The sequence below is a fragment of the Panthera uncia genome (assembly GCF_023721935.1).
Source record: "Panthera uncia isolate 11264 chromosome C1 unlocalized genomic scaffold, Puncia_PCG_1.0 HiC_scaffold_3, whole genome shotgun sequence".
Classification (NCBI taxonomy): Eukaryota; Metazoa; Chordata; class Mammalia; order Carnivora; family Felidae; genus Panthera; species Panthera uncia.
This window is the reverse complement of record NW_026057584.1, coordinates 1,888,591-1,913,601: the sequence shown is the minus strand read 5'-3', so window position 1 is coordinate 1,913,601 and position 25,011 is coordinate 1,888,591. Positions and strand designations below refer to the sequence as shown.

The window sequence follows — 25,011 nt, the reverse complement described above, 5'->3', positions numbered from 1 at the left end:
AAGAACAGAGTATTCCTGTACAACCTCTCCTGGGCACCAAGGAACAAGACCTTGTACGACCTCTGAGCACAGAGATAATTCTGTAGCTGGCATCACTGAGTCTGCACATAATCAAGAAATGTCACAGACGACTGCACTCCCTTAACTGGTTAAACCCCTTAAAAAGTCTCTGAGTCAGACTGAGACCTGGGAGTTGGCCTTTGGACAAGAGTCTGCCTTCTCCCCGAGTGGAGAAGTTTTCATGTTAAAATCATCTCTTGACTATTGGCCTTTCGAGTGACAGGCAGCTGAACGTGGGTGTCTGTAACATAAGTACACTGAAAATCAGTAAGGATAAAAAGGCCTGAGTAAATATATAAACCAATATTACCTATTTGACACTTACAGAACAGTCCACCCAATGAAAGCAGAATACGTATTGTTTTTACTGTACATGGAATATTTATCTAGAGAGATCATTAAAATTTCCCAATATTTTAAAAACTATTCAAATCATGCAAGTATGATTTCTGATCACAACGAACTTAGACCAGAATCCTACACCCTCCCCACAGAATCTTAAAAATCTCCAAATATTAGGAAGTGAACACGGACTTTTAAATAAACATTGGGTCAAAGAAAAAAAATCACAAGTAAAATTAGAAAATATCATGAACTGGATAAAAATGAAAACATAAAACATCAACATTTATAGAGCACACCTAATGCTTCACTTAGAGGGAAATCTGTAGCATTAAATGCATGAAGAATGATCAATTAATGATCAAAACTTCCATTCTGAAGATCATCAAAAATAGCAAAACTAATCTCTCAGGAAGCATAAAAAAGGAATTAAAAATAAAATCAGGCATCCATGCAATCACCAAAAACATAAAAATTGAGGCAATAAATAAATCAAAAAGTTGATTCTGGGGCACCTGAGTGTCTCAGTTGGTTGAGCATCCAACTTCGGCTCAGGTCATGATCTCGTGGTTTGTGATTTGAGCCCTACATCAGGCTCACTGCTATCAGACTCTCACCGCAGAGCCTGCTTCAGATCCTCTGTTCCCCTCTCTTTGCCCCTCCTCCTCTTGCACTCTCCCAAAAATAAATAAATATTTTTTTTAAAAAGTTGATTCTATGAAAATATAAATAAACATGGTAAACAACTATCGAGATTATCTGGTGGAAAAGGGGAAGTCACGAGTTGTATACATAAGGAATGAATGGGGAGACATCACTACAGACTCTACAGATATTGAAATGAATACTATGAGCAACTTTCTGCCAATATATTTGATACCTCGGAGGACATGGGGAAAGTCCTTGAAAGACAAAAACTGCCAAAACTTACTCAAGAGGAAATATATAATAGAAATAGTCCTATGTCTCAATTTGGTGAGAACTTCCTTCCCTCCTTCCATGTCTTAATCCCACAGGCTTCAAGGAGGACACATGTGGTGCCCTCCTCTCTAGAGCTGTGGTGCTATTTCTTGCTGGTGCCCCCTTCTACTCAGGCCACTTGTCCAGCAGCTTTAGCCACTTAGCACCCAGCACCAATCCACCCCCTCCTTCTGCCTACTGTTCAAGATGCAAGGTCGGGGGCCCTTAATGTTTTGAGAATGTTCTCTAGCCTTCAAGGAAACAGAAGTGTGTTTAAAAGATCATATTTTGACAAACCCATAGGTTCTAGAAATTCAAACAGTTCTCAAGGTTGATGCTGACTTCCTCTCTTAAATGGTACCAAAAAGCATCCAGGTGTCATTCTTTTTTTTTTTTTTTTTTTCATTTTTAAAAATGTTTTAGTGTTTATTTATTCTTGACAGAGAGAGAGTGTGTGTATGTGAGCAAGGGAGGGTCAGGGAGAGAGGGAGACACAGAATAAGAAGCAGGCTTCAGGGTCCCAGCTGTCAGCAGAGCTCGATGTGGGGCTAGAACTCACTGACCATGGGATCATGACCCAAGCCGAAGTTGGATGCTTAACTGACTGAGCCACCCAGGCGCCCCCAGGTCTCATTCTTAACTTGAGTGTAATTAGTCATATATGCTTCAGTCCTACCCTATACTCTCAGGAGCTCAGGTCCTTTCTCTGGGTGGTCCAGCCCATCAATGATCTGGAAGCCCTCCTGGGACAGAGGGGAGGAAATGATATCATGGTGAACGTGTCAGTCACTTGATGGGGCATCTAACCCTGCTGGTGACTCTGGTTGACTTTCATCCCTTCCCCAGATCCTGCTTTCACACCCTTCAAGTTCTTGCTCAAATGTCTTCTCTCTGCTCCTCTTCTTGAAATGTCCTTCCACGTGGTCACCTGTCAGTGCTCCCATGGCAGTCCCTGTTGCATGGTGTTACTGCCTTGGGGTGGCTGCGAGAATCTAATACGGTAAAGTACAAACACCACAAGGCGTAGCACTTGGCATATGGTATGTGCCCCTAACTGGCTCTTATTCACTCCTTCACCAAATGTATCTGCACCCAAGGGTTACATGGGCCTCAGGGGGTTACAGTGGGCAGGAAGGAGAAGGCAATCTACATGGGATTTACCATGTGTTAATGCAGAGAGGTTGTCCCCCTGCTAATATATGTGCTTCTGGAAGCCATGGCATTGCCTTAATAATCTCTATACACTAGCCAAAGAGTGAATATTTCTTGGATATGAAACAAATGGGGGAGGGGGGGAATGAAAACAAATGCACTTTTGGAAATGAATTTCATCTGGAGAGAAGTCATCAAAGATGGTGAGAAAAGAGAAAAAAAAAATCTTAGTAACTTTTAAGTAAGAATGAACAAGGTTTCACTAAACATCAAATGAAAGAGGACCAGGAAAGCATTGGAAAGGCCCCTGGGCCTCGTCCCTCCTGTCAGTGGCTGGCATGGTTGTGCAGGGGGGTGGTCAGAGCCTCAGGCAGCGGCCTCCCAGCAAGGGCAGTCACTGCCCTTGCCTCCTGCCCCTCTCTGGGGTGGCCCTCAAGAGTCCCGGCCCCTTCCCACACTTCTCCTGCTGCTGTGTTGCAACTTTAGGGGACACGGATTTCATCCCTTCTGTTGCCAACACCTTCTGAGAAGAGGCACCTCATTCTTTCCTCGCCGCCCCCCATGACCCGGGTCACAGAGGCGCATACGTGACAGGACCAGCTGACAGCAGAGCAGGGCAATACTTAAATAAGAGTTTCAGAGAAGCACAGAGAGTCTTCCCTCATGACGGTGACAAAGCACAGTTGACCTTGAACAACACAGGGGTGAGGGGTGCCTACCCCTCACGGTTGACCACAGAGAACTTTTAATTCCCCAAACTTTAACTACAAGTAGCCTACCATTGACCAGAAGCCTTACTGATGCCATAAGCAGCTGATTGATCCGTATTTTGTACACTGTATGCCTTGTATACTGTATTCTCACAACACAGTCAGCCAGAGAAAAGAAAACGTTTTTAAGGAAGTCACAGGGGAGAGAAAATGCATTTAGTGTGTACTGTAAAAAAGCCACGGGTAAGTGGACACAAGCAGTTCAAACTGCATTGCTCGAGGGTCATCTGCCACAGTCGAGATGCTGGAACACAGCAGCACGCTCAGTAAGTGGTCACAGCGCTTCCCACCATCTTGAGAGATCACGGAGCCATCAGCCATCCAGCAAGTCTGTGTCGTGTGCCTACTGTGCGCCAGACCCCATGGGCGGCTCCGGGATGCACGTCGACATGCATCCCCTGAGGCCGGCACGTTCCGGCCGGAGGAGGCCTGTCTGTCAGTAAGTAAGTGTGGATGTTGTCAGCCGGGTCCTACTCAAAGGCAAGGAGCCCAGAATATGGAAGGAGAAAGACAGGTGCTCGTGGAACAGGACGTCAACTGCCACGGCGCTGGTTTCGTGTGTCTTCTGTCCAGATGCGTAGCTGGTGGGTGAGGGTGTGACACAGCACAGAGAGGGCGCAGTGCTGTCAGGGGGAAGGTGCACAGGGGTCCCCAGCGAGCTGGGAGAGGCTGTCGGACGGCTGGAGGCAGGCCGAGCCTGAGACAGCAGCCGCCCAGGGTGGGGACAGCCAGCAGCCGCCAGTCTGACGGTGGCCCAACCTTCAGGCAAAGGGGGGAGTGTTTGCCTCCTCAACACAGCGGCCCGGGGTACAGACTTGATGTCCCCACTGGTGCCCGGTGTCCTGGATTCTGTGCCCAAACAGCTCATGTGCTACCAAATATACAGCCAAATGAGCCCCAGGCAGCCTTGTTTGCTGGTTCCTTGCGTCATAAATATGGCAGTTCCAAGATCCTGGAGTTGCATAAAACGTCATGTTTCTTTCCTGCTTTAAATAAAATAAGCACTGTTTGAAATGCCCTGTCCCTCCTCTTGGGGGGCCAGGAACCCAGGGGAGTCTCTGCTCCCATGACACATACACTCACGCCCCACACCCACTGGCAAAGACACTCTCCTCGACTGAACTTGAGCCAGGCTGCTCTGAGATCTGGTCACGGTGCAGGGGAGACAGAGATGGACGTCCGCGAACCCGGAGCCCCCACGACACTGGCGGGACATTGCCAGGAGCTGTATTTCCTCCACTGGAGACACCTGTGAAGAATGAACATGCGTCCAGGGGGGCCGAGTGACGGGTGACACAGGAGAGGCCAGGGGTCGGTGCAGGTCGCTAACCAGCGTGAACAGGCCAAGTCTCAGCAGCGGCCGTCTCACACACCGCGGCCCTGAAAACCGCCACCTCCTTTCCCAAGAAGGGGCAGCTGTTCAGGAGCCAAAGCAAAGTCCCAACAACTGGACTGTGTCACGTCTACGGGAGGACAGGGGGGTCCTGTTACATTTTGCTCTGTGCCTCGTGTCCGGGCTCTGAGAGTATGTGGCACAAAGCCAGTGCTGACCACGCGCCTCCTGGAGGCGGAGGGCAGGGCCACACGGGCGAAAGGTGGCACGTGAGGGTGGTGGAGCGAGGGAGGCAGGATGCGGGAGGGCGTTCAGCTGGGGACACTGGACTCGAGTCTCCCCGTCAGTGTTTCTCAAACTAGGTTCCAGCAAACTCCGCCCTTCCCGCTCCGGGCTCTCGGGGTCAGCCCGCCAGTGGCCCCTGTCCCAGCAGCAGCTTCATGGTGCAGGACACCCTCCTGGGGACGCTCCCGAAACTTCGCCACGGGGCTGCCTGTGGTGGCCCCAGAGAGGGTGCCAGGGTCTCCTGGGGCAGGAGACAGGGGCTCCAGAATCAAAAAGAAAGTGAAGGACAGGCTGTCAACTCACCCAAACTTCAGCCCTGAAGGGATCTTAGTGGGTGACGAACAGAACCTCCAACTTGTTTATGGCCACAGTTGTGCCACACAGTCAAATGACTAAAAACCATCAGATTGCTCACTTCAAAAGGGTGAACTTCACAATAGAGATTTTATTTTATTTTACATTTTTAATGTTTATTTATTTTTGAGAGAGAGAGAGAGAGAGAGAGAAGCAGAGCTCGAGCTGGGGAGGGACAGAGAGAGAGGGAGACACAGAATCCGAAGCAGGCTCCAGGCTCGAGCTGTCAGCACAGAGCCCGACGCGGGACTAGAACTCATGAACCGTGAGATCACGACCTGAGCCGAAGTCGGCCGCTTAACCGACTGAGCCACCCAGACGCCCCTGCAATAAAGATTTTTTTGAAAACGGGCATTTTCCACAACGGGGAGCCCCCGACCGAGCTCCTGACCGAGCTTTGGCACGCAGGGGGGCCTGGTGACCTAGTTCGTCAGCAGAAAGAAGCTCGGGAACACGGAGAGAGAGCGGGTCTCAGGGGGCCCTCTGGACGGTGACCCAAAGGGGTTCCAAGGACACATTGATGCGGTGAGTTAAACATAAAGAAAACACCCAAATGTGTGCGGGATTAATGGAAGCGCCAGAACAGTCCATGCCCTTAAAGATCACGCGGGGAAGTCACCGCCCTGGGAACGCTTCGCCACAGCAGAAAATCACAGTCAGAAGCGGGAGACAGAACTCTTTCGATCCAGCCTGCCCATGGAACAAGGTGTCGCCGACCTGGGCTCCCTCCTTCCCTCACCCTGGCCTCACAGCAGAGGGTCGGTCCTTCCCCAGATTCCAGAACAGGAGGAAGAAACTGCCTAGGGGCCTGGGGCCCTACCCCAGGACTCCCCGACATGCATATGCCCATTGACGTGCCCAGAGATGTGTCTACACCAAGCACTGTCCACGCAGCCTCAAAGCAGAAGTGACTTGCCTCCAAGTTGTCCCCATCCTCCAAGGAGGCTTCTAAAGACCCAAAATCACAGCAAGACACTTTCCTCTCTGCTAAAGTTAATTCTGGTTTTTCTCTTAGTTTTACTGCCATGAAGTGATTAATCAATGTCTCAAACCTCTCAGATTATAATTTTTAGATAATGTTCTACAACTGTGGAGTATTTAAATAACTCTTGCATGAGATTCCTACATTTTATCCTATTTATAAGTACTGTAATTACACTATCTTTATTATTGCCAATAAATTCACTAAAATAACCCAGACACACAGCCAGATTTTTGTCTTCTAAAATAAATTCAACTTTTTTCCTCCTTTGGTTTTATTGCTGTTACTAAGTGTTTATGCCATGTTTTAGAGACCTGGTAAGATTATAATTTCAGGGTAGTGTTTTATGTGTTCGTTCCACACATGTGAATCTTATTAGTAAATGGCTCCCATCTCATGTGATTTCTAGACGGAGCAAATCGAACGTTCCTGTCACTCTATTCAACACGTCTCTTCTATTGATCCAGAAACTGCGATATTTGGGCTCTCTCGCAGAAAGCAATTTCCTCCCGTTTGGTGTCACTGCTGCGGTTGGGGGACCATCGCTCAGGTTGACGCTGGACAGGACTGACATCCCTGGGACAGCGATGTGTACGCGGAGCTTCCGTGGCAGAGAATTTCCGAGCGCCCTGTCCCTTCCCGGGTCCTGGACCGGAGGACGGGGTGTGGGTGCGGTCGGCTCTCAGGGCCCCGAACAGGAACTTGGGTGTGGACGGACAGATGGATTCCCTCTAGTTAGGAGACCAATAGGTTCAACTCACTAAATTTAAGTTAAAAAAGTTTGGGGAACACCGTGACGACAGGTCGTGGTTTCCTTCAACACTCACGGTGTGAGCGTGTCGGCTCCGGGAGGCCGGCCCTGTGGACGCGGCTGCCGCCCCACCTCGGCCCCGGGAACCAGGTCCCGACAAGGATCTCCTGCTCGCGTGTGAGTTTTCCTCCACGGGCAGCCCGTCCTCACCCAGGGTCCCCCTGCCCCACTCTGACCCCGGTCAGCGTCTCAGGACCCGGCTCCCCAGAGCTCACTTTGGGGGTTCCCACAGACGAGATGGGCCCATGGGCACATCCGACGGGGACCTGAGCCCAGCAGTGACCCCGAGGGCACGGGGTGGGGCTCGATCTCCTGCAGCCAACCTCCCCGGGCCTTCTGCAGGGAGATAGCCCGAACCCCACTGACTATTTCCAGGCATGGTGACCAGGATTCAAAACACCGGGTCTGGCTTGTTTCTTTTTCAAAATATATGCCAATATTTCTACATCTGGCTGAGATGGAATAACAGGAACTAGAGTTACCCTCTGGTCTGAACCAAGAAAACACCGGACAAAACAGGAAAGGGCTCTCTTGGAGACGCTGGCCATGAGGAAATGAAGGACATTATGCCGCAGGATGGGAACAAAGCCCAGCTGAGCCCTCCGCCCCCGGTGCCCGCTCACCGCCCAGGGACAAGGGGCTGGAGTGTGGGGAGCTAGATAAGACAGACCCAGGACAGGGAATGCTGAGCAGGACACGCGTCTGAGGAAACCAGTAGTCACGTGACTACGAAACTCCGTGGCCCCCGACGAGGTAAAGCACACAACGTCCGGATCCAGTGAAGTGCCACCAGGCGTGCCACGAAGCAGGGAAGTGTGACCCATTAGGACAAGTTGATTGAAACAGGGTGACGTGACGCAGGTGAATGTGTTGGTAGACAGGACATTGCGGCCCTCGTCACAACTTGACCCCGTGCGTTCCAGGAGGGAGGGGGAGACACGCACCTTAAACAGGGTGGAGAAAGGCCAGAAGGACCCAGATCAGAGGCCCAGAGACAAGAACTGTGAGTCTCATATGGAAAGTGGCTGGATGGGATCAACAGAAGGTCCGATCTTGCAGATGAACTTGAACTTACTGAATTTGAAGGCAGCGTGAGGAAACACGGAGATCAAAACACCAAACCAAGGAGCACAGACCGCATGATTCCACCGACACACGGTTCTTGGACGTGACGGCACAGAAGCGCCCCCCACCCTTATCTGCAGGGGATGCTTCCAAGTCCCCCAGCAGATGCCCGAAGCCAGGGACAGCACCAAACCCTCCAGAGACTCTTCTCTTCCACATATGCACCTGCGGTGAAGTGTACTTTAAACTCAGGCACAGCACGAAATTAGCAATAACTAATAATAGGGCAATTATAACCATGCACTACAATTAAAGGTACGTGAACGTGGTCTCCCTCTTCTCGAAATGTCTTCTTGCCCTGCACTCGCCCCTCCTCCTGGGAGGCTGGGAGGTGATGGAACGCCCACACGGTGAGGTGGGCCAGTGATGAGGGCTTGTGATGCAGGATCATCTGCTCCGGGACCACGGCTGAGCGCCAGTCACTGAGACCACAGTTAAGGGGGGGGACTGCTGCATTGCACAGTGACAGAACGGTGTCATCACGCACCTGGGGGTGGTGGGGATGGGCGGGCGTGGGCGGAAGGGGCCTCAGAGGAGCATGAGGGACTCCGGGGAGTAGGATAGGTTCAATATCCTGACTGAGGGGCAGGCTTCGTGGGAGCAAGCACACGTCCATCTGACGAACTGTACCATGATTTAAAAACATTAAAACGTGGTGTAGGTCAACCACAGCCCGATACAGCTGGTAAATGTGCAAGAGAGAGAGAGAAAATACATGAAAGGCTGCTCAGCCACGTTAGCCAGAGGCCCGTCTGGGCGGACTCACCATCAGTGGTTTTCATTCCCTTCTTTTTGCCGTCTGGTTTTGCTAACTTTGCAACCATGCGTTTGTGCTGCTTTTTGTATGATTACCTGTTGCTGCGTAGTAAAGAATCACAATTTAGTAGCTCGGCCAACACTTGCTTCACTGGCCCACGGTTCTGTGGGGCAGGAGTCAGCACGGCGTGACCGGGTTCTCTGCTCGGGGTCTCACGAAGCCGGAACCGATGCGTGATCAGGCTGTGTCCCCTGCGGGCAGTTCTGGGGAAGAACCATCTCGTTCTGTTGACCTGTGGAGGCTGCCTGCACCTCCCTGCTTGGTGGCCCTCGGGCCGGCGGCATCACGCGACCGTCTGCAGGCCGGCAGGACCATACGCGCTCTCTGATCGGACCTCCCTGCTCAGACGTAAAAGGCTCCAGCGACTGGGCGGGGCCCACCCAAACGACCTCCCTTTGGTTGACGTCCAAGTGCACTGGCCCGCAGCCTGAATTATACTCACGAAGTCCTCTTGGCCGTGTGAAGCATCCACAGATGTGCCCACACCCCATTGCACGGGGAAAAGGGTCCCAGGCAGGTGCCCCACGCGGGGAAATGTCGGGGCCCCTTTAGAATCCTGTCCTCCAAAATTGGGTAAAAAGGTTAAGTTTTCTGTAAGATAGAAGGGACACAACTGAGCTGCGGTCTTGCCCAGGACCTGAGAACGAGTGGAGCCCTCGAGGCAGAGCCGGGGGTGGTGGGGGGCAGGCTGCAGAGAGGAGGGCGGCCCTCTGGCTCCTCACCCTCCCCGGGCCATGCGGTTTTCGGCCCCGGGGGGGCCACACGCCTGACGCTGAGCCAGGAGCTGGGTGAACGGCCGTGAGTTCCCATCGCTTCGTCCGTTGTCCCCTGGGCCTCGGTCACCCCGGGGGGCCGTGGGCCCCTGGCACAGCCGCAGGGCTCGGAGGAACAGCAGAGCTCTTTCGGGCCTTGCCCTGGACCCGCAAATCCCAATCCTTCCAAAAGCCGTTCCTCGTCAGCACCTCACGCGGCACCTTCGCCACACGACCATTTGTCAGGACAGCGCAAGGGGGGGCGGTCCCTGCACGGCAGTGGGGGGACGTCCTCGGAAGCCCTCCTCCCCCCAGCCCGCCCAGAGCGCACGCCTCACGGCCCTGGCATGGGGGCACCGTCAGGGTCCCCTGGCCCACGCCCGAGACTCTGAGGGGGAGGCGACTGCCTGTGTGCGCACGTCCCCCCGCTGCCCATGGTGGGTCCCCGGCGCCCTCACCAAGAAGAGAGCACGTCTGGAACCTGGCTCTGTGCTCCCTCCTTCCAGAAGGACCAAGAGTGTCGGCCCCGGTGCTTTTCACATGACCCCCATGCAACCGGATGTGGAACCTGCCGGAACACGGCCTCCAAGGGCAGGGTGCCAGCAGTTCTGCTGCCTCAGGTGGAGTTACAACCTGGTCCTCATGCTCCACGACCAGGCTCCGCCCGGAGACCCCGGCGCTGCCCCTCGGGCTCCCCGACCCTCTCACCTCCGTGTGACAGCCCCCGGGCCCCCCCACCGCCGTGTCCCAGGCCCATCTGTGCCCGGCGCAGCGCATCCTTGCGGGAAGATCACTCACATATCCGTGACAGGGAAGTGGGTGACACGTGGAGAGGCGTTCACGTCACACCCGGACGCCCGTGCTGTCCACAGAGCAGACAGAGAGGCCGCCTGGGCGGGGCCCGGAGCCCCGGGAGAGCCCTGCCCCGCTCGCCAGGTCCCTCTTCCCGGGGGGGCCTGTCCCGGGGTCCCAGGGTCTGTCCGGGGCTGCGGCCGAGGGACGGATGCACTCTGTTCTGTCTTCACAGGCTGCGTGTTTTCACGTGTTTCTCCTTCAGCGTCTCATTGTTTTCCTCCCAGGCCCAGCGGAGCATCACGTCGGGGGGCCGGCGGCGGAGAGACCGTATCTCTGTTTGTTTGGGTCGACAGAGCATTTTCTTTCCTTGTTCAACACTGTTCAGATTTCCAGATTGTTTTCCACCTCTCAATGGTATCTGGGCCGCAGCCAACAGAAACACACGCGTGCGCCCGCAGCCGAGGCAGGAGCGCAGAAGCAGAGGCCTACGGCTCTTGTTACGTTAGCTTCTCCGGGGCAGATCTGTGTCCATTAATCACGACCAGGCAGGTCCGACTTCCCTGAAGCCAGCCCCCCGGGGTGGGGGGGTGGGGGTAAGTGCCACCAGCCCAGAGTGAACTTCTGGGAGCCAATGCCAGCGTTCTCCCGCAACGGCCAAGCGGGCAGCAACAAACCAGCAGACGCGAGAGGGAAGGCCACGCTCGCGGACGGCGGCAGCTCCCAGTTCTCTGAAGCATCGGGTCGGGAGGCGGGCAGCACGCAGCCCCAATTCCCCGTGGTCCGTGAGGGTGACCGTGCCCAGCTACGGGGAGCCCCGCATCCCACCTGACGCCTGGCCCTGCAGGCCGTACATGCTGGGAGGGGACGCTCCTGTGGTCGCTCTGCCCCATCACCCCACGACCCCGAGAAGGCCAGGACACATCTTGGAGACCCTCCGCTGCCAGTCTGGCTGATTTGGGTGTGGGCACACAGGTGAGGGTCACTACCGTCCTCAGTCGTGTGTGTGTGAGATATTTTGTAACTGGAAAGGAAGTCGTCTGTGAGTCTTTGGACCTCGGGTGCATCGTTGGAGAGTGGCTCCCCAGGGACCGAGGCCCTGGCGTTTCCCAGCAGGTGAGAGGGGACTCCAGGGCCAGAGAACTCCCTGGTACCCGCGGGATGTCCGCAAAGCTCAGGGCTAACCGGAGGAGGACAGGGCAGCGTGTGTGTGGGGGGAGGGGGGGCTGCTGTTCTGGAAGCCTGAGACACCCCCGCCCCGCAACCTGCATTAGCAGGGAGCAGGGTCGAGGCCACACGGCTCTGGGCAGAGCTGAGGGACAGAGAGAGGCTGATCGCAACAAGGGCCAGCGGAGATGTCCACCTGTGGAGGCGCTGACTGTGCTCGTGGACCTGAGCAGCACCTGCTGTCCCCTGACACCCAGAACCACCAGCATGCCCGGTGACCAGACTTCGGCTCCCCTCCCGCGTGGCACCTCCTCATGAGACCATGCTCCGAGTCCTAGTTTTCTTGGCTAAAACAGAGGTGGACAGATGAGAAGATCGCTAGGTCCCTCCTCTCCCAGGCTGTGGGTTCATGTGCGACACAGGTGTGACGCATGCAGGACCCAGAGGACACAGGCAGGGGACTGCCGCGCCCTCAGCGTGGCGTGCAAATCCCTCCTGAGGGCATCTCTGTGGGACCAGCAGCCCACAGGCCCAGGGCTCGGGGGACGGGGCCCCGCCCTCTCTGGGGTGCAGGCCACCCGGGCATGACAACTGGCCAAAGCGGCTCCCCGTGGGGCAGGTCGTGTCTGGCCGCCAGCCCTGAGCCAGTGTCCCAGGTGGACGGGCATCCCCCCCACCCACCACGTTCCCCGCCCAGTTCGCCAGGGCAACCAGTCAGCTGGGAGCTCAGCCCCTTCCCGCCTCTTCCCGGCTGGCTGCCCGGCCCCACTCAGGGCCCCACGCCCCCTGGAGGTGGTGGCCACACAGCAGGGTCATCGGAGGATGCTGGAGGCTAGAGAACCCTGGCTCCCATGTAGACAGCAGTGTCGAAAGGGGAGGGGTGCTAAGCTGGAGCACAGTCCACGGGGGGGGGGGGGGGGGGGGGGGGGGGAGGGGGGGGCGCCGCCCGGGGGGGGGGGGGGGGGGGTTCTAAGACCATGGTGCGCCACCTGCCCAGCCAGGCTGTGAAGCCACCGCCAGGCCGAGCAGCCGCCCCTCCCTCCGGCCGAGTGCGCGCTGCGTGAGCGGCCTGTCACCGCGCGGGAAACAGAAAAGAAACCACTGTGTTTCTTCGTCAAATCAGAAGAAAGTCCCTTCAAAACTGCTGCATCCAGTGCTCGCTCCTGGCAGCCCAGGCACAGGGGACGTGGCCAGCACCCCGGTGTCCGGCTCCCCTTCCCTGGGCACCCACCGAGCCCCACCCCTGCACCCTGTGGAGGGCGCTGCCGTGTCAATGACTCTGGCCGCTGGGCCACGGAAAGAAGAGGCACAGGGACCCAGAAGCCCAGAGGAGCCGGCGCCCGACCTCCCCCACCTCCTACCGCCGTGGGACGGAGAGATGCCAGAGACTGGGGCGTCCGGGCCACGGCCGGGCTGAGCGTCTGTGTGGGGACAGGGGTCCGGGAGGGTGCGCTCTGCCACAGTGTGTGCCCCTGGGAGTAAAACTCCCGGTGCTGAGCCGTCTTGTCGCTGTGATGCGGGCCTGGCCCAGCGGGGCAGCGCCCAGGCGGCGGGGGCCTGGAGCCGGGCCCCCCGCTCCCCACTGGCTGTAGAACCCCAAGCAGAGCATCCTGCGTCCACGAACCTCAGCTTGTGCTTCTGGAAAGGCAGGCAGCAGGCCTAGTGCACCGAGCAGCGTGAAAACCAGATGAGAAAACGTGCACAAGGGACCCGGGGCTTCAAACTCGCCCCAGCCGTCGGCAGACCAGCAGGTGACGTAGGAGCTGTCAAAGTGCGGGACTCAGAGTCAGGCAAGACACCCAGGTGGCAGGGCAGGGGTGCCTCCAAGCTCCTGTGACCCCCTCGGTGAACGGGGGTGAGATGCCGACCTGGGAACACGGCCACTTTCGAGACACAATGCAGAGCCGAGATGCAAATGCGTCGAGAGTAAAATGACGGAAACGGGTGCATCACTCAGAGGCAGACGCGGGAAGGCTGGAGTGGCCGCCCCGGTGGCAAACACAATAGACTTGGGCCAAATATACTGCTGGGGGTCAGCGGGACGCTGTGCGACCGTCCGCGAGGAAGAGCCAATTACAGAGCAGCCACCAGCACATCTCCAGGATCCGTGGAGCAAAAGGGGCAGGAATGGGAGTGCAAGAGACCTTTCGACAACCACGGCGGGAGCCTTCAACACCCCCCGCGGCCCACAACAGATGTGGCCAGGACACGATCACCGGGAAATAGACCCAAACACACAGAAAACCTGCCAGCCTTCCACGGGGCGCCCCACCAACCACAGGAGACACCTTTCGGGAGCACACACGGAACGTTCTCTGGCACAGACCACGTGCTGGCCGCAAATAAACCTCCATCGTGAGAAAGGACGGAAACAGCGCTGTGTTCTGTGACCGACACGAAATGGTAACCAAACCGGGAAGCTCGAAGCGACGTGTTAGACGACACGCCCTAAATAGTAAATAACTAAGGAGTCCAAGGATAAATCAGAAAGTAAGCCTCCGAATACTTCGAGATAAAACAAAAACGAGACCCAACAGGCCCGCACGTGCATGGTGTGGCTAAGCGTTGCTAGAAGGACACTCATGCGCTAAGTGACTGCGTTAAAAAAGCACTATCTCAGGACGCCTGGGTGGCTCAGTCCGTTAAGCGTCTGACTCTTGATCTCGGCTCAGGTCGTGATCTCACGGTTCATCAGTTCAAGCCTGGAGCTGGGCTCTGCGCTGACAGTGCTGAGCCTGCTTGGGATTCTCTCTCCCTCTCTCTCTGCCCCTCCCCTGCTTGTGCTCTCTCTCAAAATAAACTTAAAAATAAAATAAAATAAAATCGTAAAAAAGGAAGAGACCTACCTCAAGTCTTTCTGACTTGCCATCTGACGACACCGGAAAAAGAAAGCACAATAAATGTCAAGGAAGCTGAGGGAAAGAGCTCGTAGAAATTAGAATGGAAGTTAATGAAAGAGAGAATGAAAAAAAAAAAAAATGCAGAAGAATCCACGAAACCAAAGCCGGTTCCTTGGAAAGTTCAATAAAGCGACCACCCGTTAGCCAGCCTGACCAAGGAGAAAAGAGAGGAGACTCCAAACTACTAAAATCGGAAAGGAAAAGAGGCGGCACCACCACCAACCTCACAATAACACCAAGGGTTGTAAAGGAAAGGGCGTGTTGGTGATGACGGCAGCGCCGGGAGGCTGGCGCTCTGCAGGTGGGAATGCGACCGGAGCAGCCGCTGTGACGCCCGTCAGCCCCTCGGTGAATCAGAGCTACCGCGTGGCGCAGCGACCACTCCTGGGTAGACGCTCGACAGAAGTGAAAACACGCGGCCACGCGAACAGTTGTGCAAGGACACTCAGATCAACAGGTGGAACCGACCCCCGACGCCCATCAACTGATGCCCGTGAGAGCCACACGTGGCACAGCCACACAGAGGGGCGTGTCGTAGACTCTAAGTCCAAAGTTCTCTTTTGGCCAGCAAAAGAGCGGACGCAGGATTCAGACGAGAGATGGCTACTGAGAGATGGCTACTGTTCGGGAAAAAGACAAGAGCCCGGAATAAGGGTCCTTGCCCCGTCTTTATTCAGATCAGAAGGCTTGCAAACGCGATGGGCGTGTACAAAGAGACAAAGAAACCAGGAACGTTAACTTGTGGGTGTGAGGGGGGAAGGGGGATTTCGAAGACATACAGCGTTTGGGGCTTGGGTCAACATAAAACAAAATCCAGGCGCCGGGCAGATGGGTAGATGGTTGTTAACAGCGGACAGGAGGCGCCGTGCCTGTTTGTCTTTGCCGGCCTAGGGCAGGGTTGACAAGACATCTTTTCTTTTGTTAACCACCTCCGCTCAGGGCTGCTTTGCCTAAAGCACAACGGTCCAAAGTCCAATTCACCGATTTACCGAACCTGGCCCTATTCTCCTATGAAAGCAGCTTTCTGCTATAGTACTAAATTTGGGGTGCTTTCACCCTGAATATCTAATCTTGTTATTCCTGTGTATTGGGCACCTTTGTGCCATTTATCTCTCAGGTCTTGGCCTCTCTCTCCCTATTTTTGGGGGCTCAGCACCCCCTCCCTACTCTCGGGGTGTCTTCGCACCCCCCTTTTCTTGCAGTGCCAACCTGGTTTACCCAAACTCGGGTGTGCGCATTACATTGACTTCGTATTTCTTTGTGACTTGTTAACCCACTGGTGGAAGCCCGGGGGGTTCCTAAGCTTATCCCCCACAGGGCGTTATTCGGCCACGAAGAGGGAAGACGTGCTGACACCTGCTACAGCCTGGATGGACCTTAAACACACGCTCGGTGAGAGAAGAAGACACGAAGGAAAGGTCCAGAACAGGCAAAAGTGCACAGACACAAAGTGGATCAGCCGTGACTCGGGGTGGGGGCGGGGGGAATACCGAGCGTGAGTGCTAAGGGCCGGGGTTTCCTCCTGGGTAAACGAGAGGTTTTAAAACTCACCACGGTGACGGCTGCACGTATCTGTGAATATACTAAAAACCACCGAATTGCACACTTAGAAATAAAACGACAAAAATGTCAGCCCGACGAACGCAGCAAAGCACAAATGGGAAAATCGTTCGTGCCTACAGAGATGAGAAGAGCCTGCTGAGAGTGCTACAGGGCGACAAGGACGTCAGGAAGTGACTCAGAAGCGCGAGCCCAGGTGGCCGGACTTCGGCTCTGAGAGGGGTTAGCCTGAGAAAGAACAAAACGCACGCGTAGCCGTCCCGCCCGAGGCCCAGCCGAGCCCGGCTCCGTGGGACCCCGCTAAGCGTCTGACCCAGCCTCTCACCGGCCTTGCGTGAGGGGATCCCCAGCCCCAGGGTCCCAGTTCCACTGGACTCTGGGGTGGCGGTCGGAGTCCCAGCTGTGTCCACACTGCGGTCCACCCTACTGGTCACCCTGTCCCCAAGCAGGAGCGGGAGACGGCAGGCTCTGGGCGCCCGCCCTCCCGAGTGGGGTCTAGATCAGACAGCAGCTCAGGAGCCTACCTATGCGAATCATGCCCAGTGCCCGTGGGCTGGGGCCTGCCTCGAGCTCATCTCGTTCAAAACATCAGACGGATTTCCAAAAAACAGGGGTGGAGACGCAGGCGTGGCCTGGGGCCGGGTCTCCCACGGGAGTCCCCGCCGTGGGCACCGGAGATCAAGTTCACATTTCCCTGGGACGAAACATTGAAAAGGCAGCAGGGTGGAGCCCAAAGGGAGCCTGCTGACCACACCCCGAGGTCAGACACTCCCGTGTCCCAGCCAGCGTGGGCACTACCGGGGTGGTCGGGAAGGCCTGCCCTGGGCCGGCCCTGTTTTCCGAGGCGCCCACCAGCAGTGGGCAGAGCACGAAGGCGGCCCGGAGACAGTGGGCAGAGGATTCCCACCCGGGGAATGATGCTGCTGCCGATGAAGGCTACGCGGACAGTCTTAGGCCACGAAGTAAAACGGGTAACTCGCCATCGCCACAAGCGCTAATTCGGGAGCTAAATAACCACTGTCGCTGTTAGAAAAGTGATCTAGAACCCGCTCCATCGGTATAAGCAGAGCGAAGGGCCTTCCGCGCCGATAGGCCAATTGACACGAACCCCGGACGGGCATTTTAACGTCAGCGAACCCGCAGGAAACAGATGTTGGAAGTGGCTGAGAATTACACGGGGGGTGGGCAAGAGACCGCTGGGGATAGAGGGCAGGCGGCAGGTGGCCTCCGTCAGCTGGAGGACAAGTGGGTGTGCGTTTTACTTCAGATACTATCCAGCGTCTGCTACGATCGCACACGGCTGCACTGAAATAAAGCGAGCAGAGGAGGAGGGAAGCCGGGGGGACAGTCCTCTGTTGTCCCCGGCACTCGCGAACGGCTGGTGCAGGTGTGTTTAAACACCTGGCCTCACTTGCCGGCTCGTTGCCTTACCTTCTGTCCCTGCTGGCTCCAACTGCCTGTCTCTTCAGGGCAGGGCTTGTACCGATTCCTAAGCTGGTCCGGGACACATCAGCGGGGACAGAATTTGTGAAGTTTCCATTTAATGTTTGAACCGATTGTGGCTCATGAATACACACGCCTAATATCTTTGGAGACACCCTCCCTCCAACACAAGCTGCAACTGAGGAAAGCCGTTCCCTCGCGGTCGGTCCTCACAGGGAGACACTGATCAAAACGCAGCTCTCGGGGGACGGCCCAGGACCCCCGGGATTGTGCACAAGTATCTGTGTTCGTCGTATCTTCACATGAATCGGAACTCCAGCTAGCCAACGTTCCCGATAGTCTTTTGTGTACCTGAAAAAAAAAACAAAAACGTTTGGCCAAGAGAAAACCCAAAACCAAATGCATCGCACTTCGTATGAAACTGTTCGCTGTCCAAGTTGGGTGTCACACATTGTGACATGGGCCCTTTGGACCCAAGCTGCCTCACAGGAGGTCCTGCCCTCCCTCTGGGGCCAGCGCTCAGCTTCTCTGCCTACCACACAAGGTGGGCCAGTTGAGAGGTCAGCAGGGCCCAGGATGCACGTAGACTTTCCAGTGGTTGGAAGGTGCCGGAAGGTAGAGGCAGGTGGGCCCCAGAGATTCAGCCGAGAAGCATCTCGTCCAGACACAAGCCGGTAGTTGGCTCTGTTCCCGGTTTGTCACCCACCGTCAGGGTCTCTGTCCCTCACTGCTTGGCACGCCTGCATTCTGTGACAGGACAGCCCTTCTCCAGTGGCCCGAGTCATCCCTACCTGGTTCTGCTAAAGACGACTTTCCTCTAACAGCACCTGTAATCAACATTTTGGTGTTGGGTTTGTGGGAAAGTTAATGGCTGGAAGGAAATGAAAATTCTGTTTCTGTTTTAAAAGTAGTCTGAAGCAATTACAAGATTTTATGTTGCCTGGTGGTGTATCAGTTGGGACTTTTGGCTGCACGTAACAGAATGACCCTGAGATAGTTTAAGCAGAAAAGCAAATTTATGCTGAGGAGGCTGCGGGGACAGCTTGTGAGCACGGGTCTGGGAGGCGTGCAATCAGGGAAGGGAGACGGCTTCCCCCTTCATCTGCTTGACCCCGGCCCCCGGAGCCACGCGATGGTCAAGTTCTCAGTTCTGCCCCCCACCCATATTCCGACTTCTCCTTCTGGGCTCTGGCGCACAATTCCAAGGGAGGTACCAGGATCCTGGCAGACACAGTCCATTAGGGTAATTCCAGGAGGGCTTAACAAAGAGACCAGTTACTAACGTGCGGGCAGGGAGAGGGTAAGGGAACCACAAGGGACCAGAAGACAGGAGGCAGCCTCTGGGGGCTGTGACCTCAGCGGGGACACAGCCAGGGACGGGGAGCCAGCAGGAACAGTAGGTATCCTGACTCCCGGCCCCCCTCCTCCCCATCTCCTGCTGCGCAACCCAACAGGCCAAACGCAGGGGGGGAGCGGAAGTCCCAGGGGGACCCCCAGGGGGAGGCAGGCAGATGTTGGCCACACTGGCCCGCTTGCCAGCACAGAAAGCGGGTGGGCAAAGCCCTGCCTCACCTGTCCGGTATCGGGAGTATCCACACAAGAAGACCCTGATTGGCCCAGCTTGGATCACGTGTCCATCCCTGAGCCAATCGGCTGAGACCAGGAGAAGCGTCGTGTGCCAATATGGCAGCCCCCACGTGAAGGCGGATGCAGGGGTGGAGCGGGTGGCACCTGCGGAGAATGAGCCCGCCGCGCCGAGTGCCCCCGCCCCACGCCTCTCTTGATAACGTCACGACTGCCTCACAGCACGGCCGAAACGCGCGGGCCACCGACCCCCAAGCGCGGTGCCCTCGTCCACGCTGAATATGGGGCGGGAATGTTCCTGAGACACCCCAAATTCTGCAGGTCCCTAGTGTCTTCCGTCAGCGTCAGCGTAGCCCTGGGCTCTGCAGGAGCGGGGCTGGTCTCTGCGGAGCCCATTAGGCGGGATCTGAGCCGTAGTGGGGGGGAGGGGGCAGAGGGCTGGGGGCGGGGGCAGCTGAGCCCGGGGGTGGGGCCTGAGCCTGGGGGGCATGGGGAGCTGAGCCGGGGGCGGGGTCTGAACCTGGGAGGCGGGGGGACCTGAGCCCGGGGGTGGGGTTTGGGCCCAGAGGGAGGGGTCTGAGCCTGGGGGCGGGGAGAGCCGAGCCGGGGTTGGGGTGGGGGGGGCGGTCTGAGCCTGCGGGCGAGGTCTGAACCTGGGAGGCGGGGGGAGCTGAGCCCGGGGGTGGGGTTTGAGCCCGGGGGGCGGGGTCTGAGCCCGGGGGTTGGTGGGTAGCCCGCGGGATGGGGGCTGAGTTTGAGGGGTTGGGGGGGTTGAGCCGGGGGCGGGGGCTGGGGTTGTGCACGTGGAGTCAGGGTGTTGTTTGGCGCTTAATAGCCCTGGCTTTGGAAGATAACTGGGAGGAGTCCAAGTGGGATCCAGTATCTAGGCCCCAAAGATGCTTTCTGAAGCCCCAGTTTTGTTCTGTTACTCTGCTGATGAGCCTCGGCCCCGGTGAGCAGTCCCTCCCTGGGAGCTGGAACCCGGCCGGGCTCCCTGGTCTGCGTGGAACCCTCCAGGCTGCTCAAGAAGGCAGCAGGGTTGAAAACCGCATGCAGGCGCCATCCTGGGGGCCCTCCTTTGGTGCAAAGGTACTCAAAATGATGAACACGGGTTCCCGTGGCCAGAGTGTCATCACTTCATGACATCTGGGCTCCACACCTCTCCTAGATCAGAGACCTCTGCTGCCATGAGTCCTCCCAGGTGTCGTGGGGAGGGGAGGGGAGAAGAGGGCAACCAACCAAAGCCTGAGCCTTGCCTTCCAACCCCCTACTCCTCCCCATCTGCCATCCTCCCCCTCCTCTTTCCCCTCCCCGTGCCAGCACCCGGAGCCCAGAAAGGTTGGTCCCCCCAGAGACACCCCGAGGGAGCCATCTCAGACACTGCATTTTCCTCTGCTCCCCTCCCCCTGGCTGGATTTCTAGAACTAGGAGCTGATGCTGCAGACTAGGGGAGCTTTGCTCCCGGTGAACTTGAACCCCGGGGGTTTCTAACCCCCAAAGAGACCAGGCCCTAACAGGTGCACCAAGGGGGCAGGTGGCCAACATCAGGACCAAAGACTTCCCTCCTTCACTCCCTTCTCTCTGCACGTGGAGCTCGTGGGCATTTCTCGTGACTCACTCCCGCTGGCTAGCGACATTTCAGCATGTGCAAGACTAGAACCAGGCGCGCCCCCGCGGATCAGGCGAGAGGTCTGCGAAAAGAACAGGAGTCCTCGTGAGCGAGCACAGCTGACATTTATTCTCCGCTGGTCATTTGTCTGCCCTCTCTCCAGGTGGGGGCGGACCATGAGGATCCCCTTTCACAGAAAGCAGCAGCAGACCGGACGCTGCAGGAGAACCCGGTGGGCCTGGCCCCTGGAGGTGGCTGGCAGATGGTAACTTTCATTCCGGAGAAAGCAAGTCTCCAAACTCACCAAGGTCAGCTGGAGAGGCTGGTGGGCCTCAGAGCCCAGACATCTAACCACCCGGCCACCTTGCCCCATCCCCGCGGGGCAGAGAAGGCTCCGGGGCCTCAGATGCCACATAAGGGAGAAGCCCGTGTTTGGGGGGAGGTGGGGGGGGGAGGTGTGCACCGGGATCATGCCAAAGCCAGCCGGCACAGGCTTCCGGTGTCTTCTTGGCTCTGGAGGAAGGAGGCAATGAGGGGGCAGTGAGGGATTCGGCCTGAACCCCAGGCGCAGACACAGCAGAGGAACTTGGATCTGATGCTGAACGTTTCTGTGCTCACATTTCGGAAAAATAAATACTGTGTTCACCCAAAGCCCTCACTGTGGCCTCCTCCACCAGGCTCTTCACGCCTGAGTTGGGGGGGGAGGGGGGAGGGGCGGCACTGCGACTCATAAGATGGGTCAGGAAGTCAATCTAGTGGCTCAAAACTAGCGTTTTCTTCCTAACGAGTAGAACAGACTGGAACATAACGACACAGAAGATGCCAGACTGCGCAGTCCAGAGAGGGGGCTGTTCCGTGAAGAGACTTTCCTGTCACGCACATGTACACAGAGCATGGGTACATGGGGCGGGGTCATGCTTTGTGACACACTGTGAATGTCCTTGCTCTGTCAAGAGCGGCTTCGGGGGCCACAGAGGATGTGACTGAGCCAGCTGCACGTGGCCGGCCAGGCGTTCCCTGGTGTGGACCGATGCCTCGGGAGTCAAACCTGGAGGCACCCTGGGGGCGAGCCCCTGGAAACAGGCAGGACCCCTGGGGAGGGCTCTGGGGTCCCCTGAGGCAGCTCTGACTGATTTTAACCCAAAGTAAGATACGGCACAAGCCCAGCCAATGCTGGGGTGCAGCTGGTCATTCCATTCAGTCTAAACAACGTTCTCCCAGGGCAGTCACGTGCCTGTTTTATACGCGGGGAAACCGAGGCCCAGCGTTGAGAGGTGTGGCAATCAACAGCAGTGGGATTGGAGAGCACCCTCTCAGCTGACCCAGGCCACTCTGGTCTCATCGGAGCTATGACGAATCTCTGGAGAAGCAGGCTTCCCGAGGATGCCTTGAACCTCACGATGTGCTTTCCGGGAACACAGTAACTAGGGACCCATGCTCTTTATTGTGCCCGAAACACGGAGCAGGGAGACACCTGTGAAACTTGTCTGGAGATGACCCGGAAGGGTGTGGGCCACATCAGTCCCGCACGCCCCGAGACCATCTGCGACCAGGCAGCTCTAGATCCTTCTGGATCGAGACTCCCAGATTGAAGGTGAGCTTCTCCACAAGGCCACAGATAAGAAGCACATCTTTCAAAGAGGACCACACAGGGCCCTGTTTAGAAATAAAGAAGAGAATCTGCGAGCACTTCACAAGGAAGAGAACAGAAATTATTCGGCATATGGTCAGAAAATCATTGCGGTTTGGTCCAGGGTCTGACCTTTCTTGCTGTTCCCTGCGGTGTCCTTCCTTGCTGTCAAGCTACCCGCGAGCCCGTCTCTCCCCTGCTCACAGATGGCCCCTTCTTAGCGAGCAGCTGCCGGTTCCTCCGAGGCCCTGCAAAAACAAGATCACGGGGGCAAGGAGGTGGGGAGACGGGTGTCTCTTTCAGATGCAGGGGCGCCAGGGTCGGGGTGGTGGTGCACTTCATGGCCTTGAAGTCCTGGGCAAACCCAGGTGCCCTTCTGCCCCAGGGAGAGGCACTTGTCTAACCCCAGGGCTCTGGGGAGCCTGCAGCCGGCGGGGTGGGGACCCGTTCCAGGGAGTCTCGATGAGAAACCCCCAGTATCAGGAAAGCAGCGGCCGTCACCAGCCCACGGGGTAGCCTTGATGGGTGGCAGCTCTTCTCTCTGCCCAAGTGGCCCCGGCCAGCGTTTCTGTAGGACCTGGGGAGGCCCTGCTGCCTTCCCACCCGGGAACGGGGTGGGACCCCAAATCTTGGCCGTGGGGCTACATTGCTTCAGCCTCCCCAGCACCCTGCCACTTGCCAACCCTCACGGTTTCTGGGAAAGGTCACCCCGTTCCTATGACAGGTATCTATGCCCACCCCGGCCTTTGACTTCTGCTAAGGACACGAGGCTTTCGCTGGAAGGAACCTGGGGTCACAGCAGGACCACTGAGTCCTGCTATGCTTTTCAGAGTGAGGCCTCCATGTGGTCTCATCCCTACGCCCTGTGTGTCCAGGACCCTCGCTCTGATCAGGCCTCACATACCCCAGTGTGAGTCCTGGTATGGTCCTGACAGGAGGGGAAACCGAGGTCTCATCCAGGCCACAGCCGCAAGACAAGGCTCAGACTTGCACTGGGGACCCACTGGTCAGCTCCTACCCCGCCTATGACCAGAGGATCCAGGCCCTTGAGAAAGCACCACACACAGTGTCGGAGAGGAGCACTCAGCACAGACAGGGACAGGAGCAGGTGCAGGAGGGGAGCAGGCACACAGCACCCTGCCCGGCTGCCGGAGGGCTGAGGGCACAGGTCAGCTGGCAGAGGGCAAGGAGGGCAGCCAGAGGGTCAGCACAGAGCCAGGAGTCAGTGGCCTCCCCAGGGAGACTGGAAGCCTCTGGAGACGGGAGCAGGGTGGTGCCCACTCAGGGGCCGCAGTGCTGGGCCACCTGGGGCCACTCCTGTCCAGGGAGGGGAGATGTGGAATGTTCCAGGTGGGTCTGTCCTCATGTCCTTAGGGGAACCACGTTTGCACCCTGCACCCTGTGCACCGGGGATCCCTGCCCCGGAAAGACACACATTACAGGGGTGCCGCTCAGGTCCGGATGGCCTCTGAGCCGTGACAGACCACGGACTTGAAACCAGAGCAAACCGGGAGGCCTTCGTGCAGGAAGACTGGGCCCGCTGGGGTGTGTGTGGCTCCCGGTCGCCCCAGAGCGGGGCCTCACGCCCTCTGAGGCTGATCTTCCAACGTGGCCGAGGCCACCTTACTAGGCCCAGGCTGCTCCTCCTCTGATGCAGGCCAGAGTCCCCGGAGTGTCTGCGGGATGGGACTCCCATCCCGGGACAGCTGCCAGCAGCAGACCCCGAGTCCTGTCCTGCAGTGAGGGTTTCAGGGCCACACAGATACCATGCTGGGTCAGACACTCCTGGGGCCCCAGGGACACCAAACGGTGGGGATCTTGCTCTACAGGTGGGTCTCTTGAAGCTAGGACAGGCCTGAGCGCAGGGCAGGTGCTTTTCTCTTGGCTCAGGTCTCCCTTTCCGCTCCTCCCTCCCCCCTTCCTCCCTCCCCCCCCCCTCCTTCCCCCCCCCCCTCCCCCCCCTCCTCCCTCCCCACCTTCTCCTGCTTCCCCTCTCCCCTCCTCTCTCTCCCCTCCTGCATCCTTCCTCCCCCCTCCTTCCCTCTTCCCCCCTCCTCCCTCCCCTTCCTCCATCTTCCCTCCCCCTCCTCCCCCTTCCCCCTCCCTCCTCCTTCCCTCCTCCTCTGCTTTCCCTCCCTTTCTTCCTTCCATTTTTCACTTTCCCTCGATTATAAACAATCGCCCCTAACAGAGTTTGTCATGACTCCGTGCTAAGTGCACTGGGTGCCCCACCCTGCCCAACCTCTTCTGTGCTCTGGAGGTGCCAGCATCTTTGGATAGTGTGGGAGCTGTTCTGAAAGGCAGCCTGGCACTTGGAGGCTTGACCTCAAAGTCTGCAGGATGTGTCTGGTGGCGAGTTGCAGCCCAGACCAGGCGAGTGGACCCCCAGGACGGAGGGGCCGTTGGGACCTCCCCACCTCCACCTTCCAGGCCAGCGGCACAGAGACCTTTGCCCCAAGCCTGGAGACCTTTCTTGAGAGAGAGTCCATGCCGCTCCTTGGACGGGATAGAATCCCCAGGGGTCACGGGGCCTTGGAAACCAGGGTGTGGGAGCAGCTGCGGGTGCCATAGTCACTTGAGCTG

The 25,011-nt window shown here is 57.2% G+C and overlaps 1 long non-coding RNA gene across 1 annotated transcript; it reads right to left on the bottom strand.

Annotated features, from left to right (window-relative positions):
* Positions 1-3,134: 3,134 nt before the first annotated feature.
* Positions 3,135-18,830, bottom strand: LOC125911009 (uncharacterized). Its single transcript, XR_007454226.1, has 3 exons — positions 18,142-18,830; positions 17,594-17,956; positions 3,135-4,533 (listed from the first exon to the last, which is right to left on the bottom strand). It is a non-coding gene; the product is annotated as an uncharacterized LOC125911009 (long non-coding RNA).
* Positions 18,831-25,011: the final 6,181 nt, after the last annotated feature.